We start from the raw sequence: 8892 nt of genomic DNA, 5'->3' as shown, positions 1-8892 counted from the left end.
CTCCCTCTCGCCCTTCCTTCCTCCCTTCCTTCCTTCCTTCCGTCCTCCCTTCTCCCTCTTTCTTTCTCCTTTCTCTTTTTCTTTCTCTCTCTCTTTCTTTCCCTTCCTTCTTTCTTTCTTTTGCTCTCTCTTTTTTTCTTTTGCTCTCTCTCCCTTTCCTTTCCTTTCCTTTCCTTTCCTTTTTCCTTTCCCTTTCCCTTTCTCTTTTCTTTTCCTTTCCTTTCCTTTTTCTTTCCTTCTTTCTCTAGAGACAGGGTCTCATATTCAGAAGAGAAGCTTCACCTTCTAAAAGGAGGGATTAGATTCTACTATGTGTGAATTTTAGAGACAAAACTCAGTTTTATCATGAGAATTTTGAGCCTACCCATAGTAATGGTGGGTAAGGGAGATAAAGTATATTACACAGCACTGAAGCTACAAAATGGTCTGACTGAATTCCATGTACTTGCCGAATGCCCCAAATCACCAAATCTCCACCTCTCAATATCCATAAAATCCCAGTTTCTAAAAACAACACTTATTGGCTGCTTTAACGATAATTTGTGCAACTTGTTTCTCTAGATCGGCAATTTTTAAAATTTCTGAAGCCATAAATCCCTTTAAACAATGGCTGAAAGCTACAGATTCCAATTTAAGGTAAAAATTCTGTAAACTCGTACATATGATATTTTTCTTTTTGTCTTTTTTTTTTTTTTTTTTTTAGACGGGGTTTTGGCTCTGTTACCCAGGCTGGAGTGCAGTGGCATGATTTTGGCCCACTGCAATCTCTGCCTCCCAGGTTTAAGCAATTCTCCTGCCTCAGCCTCTCGAGTAACTGGGATTACAGGCATCAGCCACCACACCCAGCTAATTTTTGTATTTTTAGTAGAGACAGGGTTTCGTCATGTTGGCCAGGCATATTTTTCGATCAATATAATTCATTGCTCTGGAAATTTATTTCCTCAACAAATACAGAATAGAGAAGTGTTGCCCAGAAAAGCTAATATTTCCCATTCTTATTTTTCATCTAAATGTAATTGAATATTTGTGAGAAAAGTCCAAAAATTCAAACAAAATTAAAAGTAGAATTTGATTCTGAAGGTTTATGGCAAGATAAGGAGGTTGTTGTTGGCCTGTACAGGAAGTTGGAAATTGTGTAATGATCTTGAATATGGAAATATACATGACTTTGACCCAAATACTTTTCAAATTTTCATGTCAATGTCTGAAAATGTTTAGAAAGGTCTGTGGCATCCACATCTCTCTTTGCCAGACAAGGACAGGCTTATTTCTAGACACTTGAGTTTCCTCAAGATTCTTCAGGTTGAATTTACACTGCATCATTTCATTTGTCCTGATCTCCAAGGTCAGCTTTGTCTGTGTATGAGTTATTGATGATATCGTAGCAATGGAATGAAGTCTTCTTTATCTGTGTTTCCAAATTTTAAGCAAATAATTTGAGCAGAGGTATTCTTCTTCAGTGTTCGTCTTTAAATTTCTGCCTATAATGAAACCTCTAAGGCTTTATTTATTTTCCTCAATTTACAGAAGCACTTCTAGCTTCAGAGAGTTAGCTTAGTTAATTTTGTTTTCTATGTCTAACTTTATCTTCCAGAATTGCAAAAAAAAAAAAAAAGCTCAGCCAAAAGTTTTTGCCTTATTTGTTTTTAACTAGCATTCATATGGTGACTTGATGCCTTCAATGGAAAGTTTACTCTTGCCTACGGGCAAAAGTATTACTGAGAAAACCAAATCATAAATGGATACCTTTGTGTCAGATTATACTGAACAAGCTTTCCTTTTCTCTCTCAAAGAACCGAAATTTCCTCCTGATGCTTCAATCAACTCTTTCAAGACTTGTCTTCAAAAAACACCAGTGTACTTCTGCTTAGTAGATAACATTTTAATTTTGCTCTCATTTCTTCATAAAATCATTTGAAAATGAGGTGGATGAAGCCCTGACTCTGATGAAATTGAGGTCTTACTTCTAAGCAGATAATGACAAAACTTCTTCCAAGTTGGTTGGCAGAGTCTCTAACTGAAAAGCATATCGATGAGGACAGCAATGAGTCATTATGACTTACGGAGCCTCTTTGTTCATCAAAGCATCAACCCAGATGTGTTACCAAGTCCTGCAAGGGCTCCATCTGTGAGCAGAATATCAAGATTATCCTCATGGGGAGGTTTTCTTGGCAAAGAAACTTGTCACCATCTTGAAGACAGTGAGGGCCTTTGAAATTTCAAAATAAGGCTCAAGAAAGAGGAATTCTTTTATGAAGTGCAGGCCTGCACCCAGCAGCTGAAAATCAGTTGTGAACTACAGTGAGAAATGTAGTGGTTGCATCCAGTTGCATATTGAAAGGAATGATGAATAGCTGCCAATTCCTCTACAAATGTGCTTAAAATATGAGAAGAATCTGGAGCTAGTTCATGTCACTTGAATAACACACTGCTTCAGATTCCTTTCTCTGTTTCAAGTCATACATTCACTTAATCATTTCCAAGGCACATGGATTAACCAAGGCTTCTCCAGTTGTGCATGGTAATGTGATAAGCAACCTTATCCAATACTTCAAAACAAAGTTTAATGTTTGGGAAAAATGCACAATTTAGTAGAATACCAAGACTTTCTCCAAAAAATCCTCTCTCTAATATATTTGTAGCATGTCAAGTCTTCCTTCAGTATTGTTAGGGCCAAGAAATTTGATTATTAAAGCCAAATCAAAGAGCATATTAATATTATGCTTCTTGAATATTTTCCAATTTAAACCAGACAGCACAGAAACATAAAAAGATTTCCGTAATTGTGAATGTGGTTCAATGGCAACAAGGGCATGTTCAATAGGAAATAATAAGACATCATTATGTTAATTAAAATCCTGAGGATATACAACAGTATCCTATGCCATCTCACATTTACTTAGAATGAGATAATATCTCAACATATGGATTGACATTAAAATGTATGTTTATTGAAGGTGTGTGTGTGTGTGTGTGTGTGTATGTGTGTGTGTGTATGCATGTGTGCCAATTGTGGTAATTCACAGAATTCTCGGAAGCCATACATAAGGGGCCATGTGAAGACCCTCTGGCTGAATTCTTTACAATCTTCTTCTGGATTAAGTCAGATCAGCAGCAAATTGTGTTCTTCACCCATTTTAAATTGGCTTCCCATAGAACTGCTTTTACTGAATGGTGATGTCTCCAATTTATAGTGAGGATCATGGTAAGAAATAGTTTTATAAAGCTTGTTGCTATGTTAACTAATAGATTTTATGAAAGATGTTTTTATTACATTACACAGCTGTCTCTGTGTCTCTTTCTCTCTCATAACCATGGGAAAAGTTTATTTTTGTCTTATGGGACACCTTGAAACACAAAGTGAGTCATGTTTCCTTCCACAAGGTTTGCTAGAAGATTTAGAACCATATTTGTGGTTCACCAAAAATATTGAGTCAATATTTTTGAAATCTTGATCTAAGTAAGTTCAAGCGGCTATTTTAAAGCTGCCAGCTGTTTTCTGCTTCATTTTTGAGGAGGACTATTTTCTTCATTAGGAGAAATATTTTCATTTATCTTTTGCAAAGGTAAAGCCAACAATTTTATTTCAAAATGGAAAACTTTGGACAATATGGAAGCTGGATTTCTCTATATATTAATATGAAACTTTGCCTTTCTTTAGGGGACTCATGTTTGTGCAGATTATTATGCTATTGTCTGGAAGATGGGCCTGAGACTGAGGGTGAGGGAAAAGTGATGTTCTTCCATTTTTGTTGGGCCACAGTGAGGACCGGGTTTCTTGACTTTCAAAAGGGAGGGAAATCAGAGGAAGAAAAATTCTTCTGTGGGAAGCAAGCTGGAGCCTGCCATTAGACTGAGTTTGAGGAAAAGGAGAGACAGCTGGGAAGAGAGAGACTATGGAGATCCATAGTTTGTATATGAAAAGGGTCAGTGCCTCTAGAATCTGTAGGCTAAACTATGATTGTTTAGCCTACAGATTCTACAGGCACTGACCCTTTTCATATATAATTTAAAATTTTGCTTTTCTATGTGGCAACTTCTTCGTGATAGTTCCCTTAATTTTAGTAAAGTCGTATACATTCCAGAAACCGACCTCAAGTGTGGAATTCCCTAATGTTTGGAGTGAAGGAGTGTGGGAATGTAGCAGCAGTCAGGACAAAGCTGGATCTGAGATGGCCAGAAGTGACTTGCCCAAAGTGAGATAGCAAGCTGAGGAGGGAAGTAGCCCCCAAGATAGAACTGTGGCAGGTGGAAGCTTTCTGCAGAGCTCCAGAAACACTCAGAGACAGGAACCTGGAGGAAGACTGGATTGCCTATGGTCACCTGGAATGGATACTTGGACTCTTGCTTTGGATATTACGGGAAGAGTGAAACACAAGGGCTGAAGTAACTGGGACTTCTAGGTTACAAGAGTGTACAATTTTGTGGCGTACACTTAATTTACATCTTCAATCCTGGTTCCATCTTATTTTCTCATCCTTATGTTTTCATTACTCATTCCTATAAATTTATGTATGTGCTTATTTAATTTTTTAAAGTTGTGAACCTATGAGGCTTGGAGGTAACACCAGAATGGGAAGATGTTTTTGGCTAGAACTCATGGCCACAAAGGCAGCAGACCTGTTACCACCCTGTGCAGAGGCATTTTGGGCTCGACAGATCCAGAGTGCTCCAGTTGAAGGACAACAACACCTATTGCTCTTACTTTTTTTTTTGGAATGAGCGCAAAAATGCCCTTATCAGCAAGAAGACTTCTTATTGCCAAGCTGCCAGAACTTAGGTGGCTGCTGTTTGCAGCAATCCTGGGAAAACAGCTCCATAACACCTGGAGACATTGAGGCCAATAGGAGATTGAAGCCCTTGCTGCTAGGGGGAAGGATTGGATGCAGGTTTCCTAGTAGGAGTAGGAGTGGGGCCAGTTACATTGGGCCAGTTACATTGGATGAGCACTTGGAGTTTTAAAAAATTGATCCACTTATTACTCTGTAACATCTTTGGAAATTATCTTAAGAAAGCAGAATAGAAATAATTAAAAACAAAATAAGAAATAGCATAATGATCATGACAATCTCTTATATGGTTTAGATTTGTGTCCCCACCCAAATTTCATGTAGAATTGTAATCCCCACTGTTGGAGGTGGGGCCTGGTGGGAGGTGATTGGATGGTGGGGGCAGATTTCCCCCTTTGGTGCTGATAGCGTTCTTACCAGATCTGGTTGGTTAAAAGTGTGTGGCACCTCCTCCTATCTCTTTCTTTCTCCTGCTCTGGCCTTGTAAGACGTGCTAGTTTCCCCTTTGCCTTCTGCCATGATGGTAAGTTTCCTGAGGCCTCCCCAGCCATGCTTCCTGTACAGCCTGTGGAACTGGAAGTCAATTAAATCTCTTTTCTTTGTAAATTACCCAGTCTCAGGTATTTCTCTATAGCAGTGCAAGAAGAAACTAATGTAATCTCCTTCCCCTTCTCCCCCAGGAAACCCCAAATTATGCCACACATGGAATATTGTCTTCACAATAATTCCATAATTCAAAACATATTGGACTTCTTTTTGGAAACCACCTTCAAAACCATTTACCACCACAGGAAAAAAACTCCATCATTACCTTATGGCAATTAGACATTCTGTCTCAGTCCTCTAATATTTATTCCTCCTTGTCTTTTTTTCTGTGGAATGCATCCCCTCCCACCTCTGTCCCTTCCTCATCTTTTACACAAGCAGTAGTAATATCCCCAGAGAGGCCATGCTGGGGCTGCTACTGGCATAGAGCTAGAGATGCTGAAACACAGGGCTGCGAGGCCAGACAGGCTGGGAGTCAAGGAAGCAATTTGCAGCAACCCCGATAGGAGACTGATGATGGTAAGTTAATTTGTATGCAGTCTGCAAAGAGCTATTTTATAGCTGAGTGCTGTACAGGTGAATCATGGTAGATTGGAATTGCTGTGGCAAGTCAAATTGCTTTGAGTTTAGGAAAACCTATAGAGAGCATCATATAAATGCCTGGTGTAGTCATTATTACCTATTTATTTTAAAGGAAATAGCAAGTTATTTTGGGCCCAATAGAACCTTGTTATAAAGACTTGAATGTTAAGATGTTCTTGGTTTTACATATCTGAATAGTAATTTTTTTCACTTTTCTCTTAGTAGTAATAGTAGTATCAGAAAATATTCTCCCCAAGCCAAAAATGCAACAACTGAGAAATGTGGAAGAAAAAGCCAGTAGGGGGCACACTGATTAGAACTAAATGCTCTTCAGTCAACTCTATTACTGTTCCCTCCTCCCCCTAAGGAGTAAGAGTTATTTCAAAGTCAGCATCTGGAATTTTTATATTCTTGTTTGCTTAGAGGATATAAGTAGTTGCAAAGTAGAATGAGTGAATTTTATAATAAAATTAGCAAGTAAATAATAATGTCTTTTATAATTACCTTGATCTCCTCATTTTTAAACATAAAAATGTCCTTTCTATAGTCCCTCTTAAACCTGGTTCTTAACATTTTCCTTGACTATCAAAATAAGATATTCTGAAAGGTAGAATAAAACATGAAGAAGTAAAAAATAACATAATAAAATGACCTATAAGAGGAGTGCGTAGAGTAAAAATCTACTTACGTTTTGACTTATTTTTTCCACTATTTTCCTTTGTATTTCCCTATGACTATTTAAAAGTGTAAGGCAGTATTATAATGCAATTACTTTTTTAAAAGAGAGTTTATGGCAATGTTGTGATGGCATGAGAGGTAGCATGATGCGTTTTCTTCTTAGCCTGGACACAGCATTCCAATGCTTCCAAGAGTAAACTTACATTAACACATGGAGAACCAGGGAAGTAACTCAGGACTGGTTGGCATGCAACTTTTCATCATATAGCTTCCAAAATTATCATCTGGTTGGGCTGGTATACATCACAACACATGGAGCATCCTTATTGGATGAAGGGATTTAATCTTTCTTATGTCCACTTTTACATAATTACCATTGGCTTGGACTCTGACCCTTGGGCCAATATGTCCTGGCCATGGAAGTGGGGCTGTTTTTTCTTAGCACATAGTACAGTCTCAACATATGTGAAATTTAGGTTATAAAGTCAACATGAAAATCCAGGTGAGAGAAGTTGATGTGACTTAGGATAGTAGCTACAGAAAAGGTGAAAAAAGCAGTTGGATTCTTGGTATACTTAGAAGCCAAACTAACATTATTTGCTAATGGAATGAGTGTGGGAAATGAAAGAAAGAGGGAAGTCAGGAATGGCTTGAGCAACTGACATAGACAGGGGCCATTTACTGAAGGAGGCTATAGGAGGAAGAGATTGGGGGATTGGATATGTTAAGTTTGAAATTCATCTTAATGACCAAACCAAAGATGTTCAATGTACAAATCTTGATTTTAAAGGAGTCGCAGGATATAGAGGTATAATTTGGGGGTCATCAAGGAGGTGTCTTGTGTAGTGCTTAAAAGTAGCTACTCTGGAGCCAGATTGCTTAGGTTCAGTCTTGGCTCTTTTTTCTACTAGCTGTGACTCTGGGCAAATGATTTAACTTCTCTATGCCACCCTTTTCCTTCTAAGTTGAGGATCATAATATAAACAATCTCAGTGCTGTTGTGAAGGGTGATATAGTATATGTCATATACTTAGAATTAGGCTCAAAGTAGGCATATCAACCATTTGTCCTGTTATTATCACATAAGTATAGTTGATATTTAAAACCATTGTACCCAATGAGATTACTTGAGTCTAGCAGGAGACAGGGTTCAAAGACTGAGACCCGAGATCCTCCAATATTTAGATTGTAGGAGGAGGGGAAGAGACTAGAGGAGACTTAAGAGTGAATACGATAAGAAGAAAGAGGGAATACTGTCCCCAGAAGTCAACTGAAAATATCTAGAAGAAAGCAGAGATAAAAGTATCATATGCTGTTGACAATTAAATAAGATGAAGCCTGAGAACCATCTACTGACTTAGGCTACATAGAGATTTTAAGGGACCTTTACAAGAGCTATTCTGATGGGAAAGTATGCACAAAAAAGACATAATATGTAAAGGATAGTGTTATAGACTTGTATCTTTATACACTAGACTTATGATTATTTTGGCAAGGAACCTCCACTATGACAGCTCCTTAGAGATTAAGACTGTCTGAGGGCACAGCGAATTCACAACCCTTATCTCATGTTAACTTAGGGGTACACACTTACTTAGTGGAATGTTAGGCAACATTGCCAGCACTCTTTTAGTAGTTATTTTTCTCATTTTATTTTTTGCTGCAGACATAGAGTTAAATTTTCAGATGTCAAATCATGTAATACCACTGTCTTATTACATTCTAAGTCAACATTAGATATAAACAACTGCTAAGGGTGGTTTCCTCAAAAAGGAACTTGGGAAGTGGTTGGCAATTTTGGTTTCACGGACTCAGTAGTACATTTGTCCTGTCCCCTACTTTCTTCATACGGTATTACATCGTGAGCATTTCTACCTGTTAATTTTTTTCACAAATGTCATTTTTAATAACTTTAATAATTCAACCTATGTTCCATAATTCATTTAACTATTCTTTTGCACATTGATGGTGTTTATAATTTTTAATTATTTCAAACACCACCATATTAATCTGTTATACATTTATCTTTGCCATTCTCTCTATTTCCTTGGTGTAGGGGATAGTTCTTAAAAATGGGATTAAAGCATGAATATTTTAAAGGCTGCTGTTAAATAGCTTTCTAGAAATATTATACCAATACAAGATATGCCAACAGAGATAAAGTGCCCACCTCACCACACCGTGGCCAATACTGAACATACATTGTTAAGTTGTGACAGTTTTTCTCCATGAATAAAAGCATCATACTGGTGTTTTAATTTTCAGTCCAAAAGTTAGCACCTTTATTTGTGTATTT

Source organism: Colobus angolensis, unplaced genomic scaffold (genome assembly GCF_000951035.1).
Source record: "Colobus angolensis palliatus isolate OR3802 unplaced genomic scaffold, Cang.pa_1.0 Scaffold86, whole genome shotgun sequence".
Lineage (NCBI taxonomy): Eukaryota > Metazoa > Chordata > Mammalia > Primates > Cercopithecidae > Colobus > Colobus angolensis.
The sequence above is the reverse complement of the archived record's forward strand: the minus strand, read 5'-3'. Positions refer to the sequence as shown.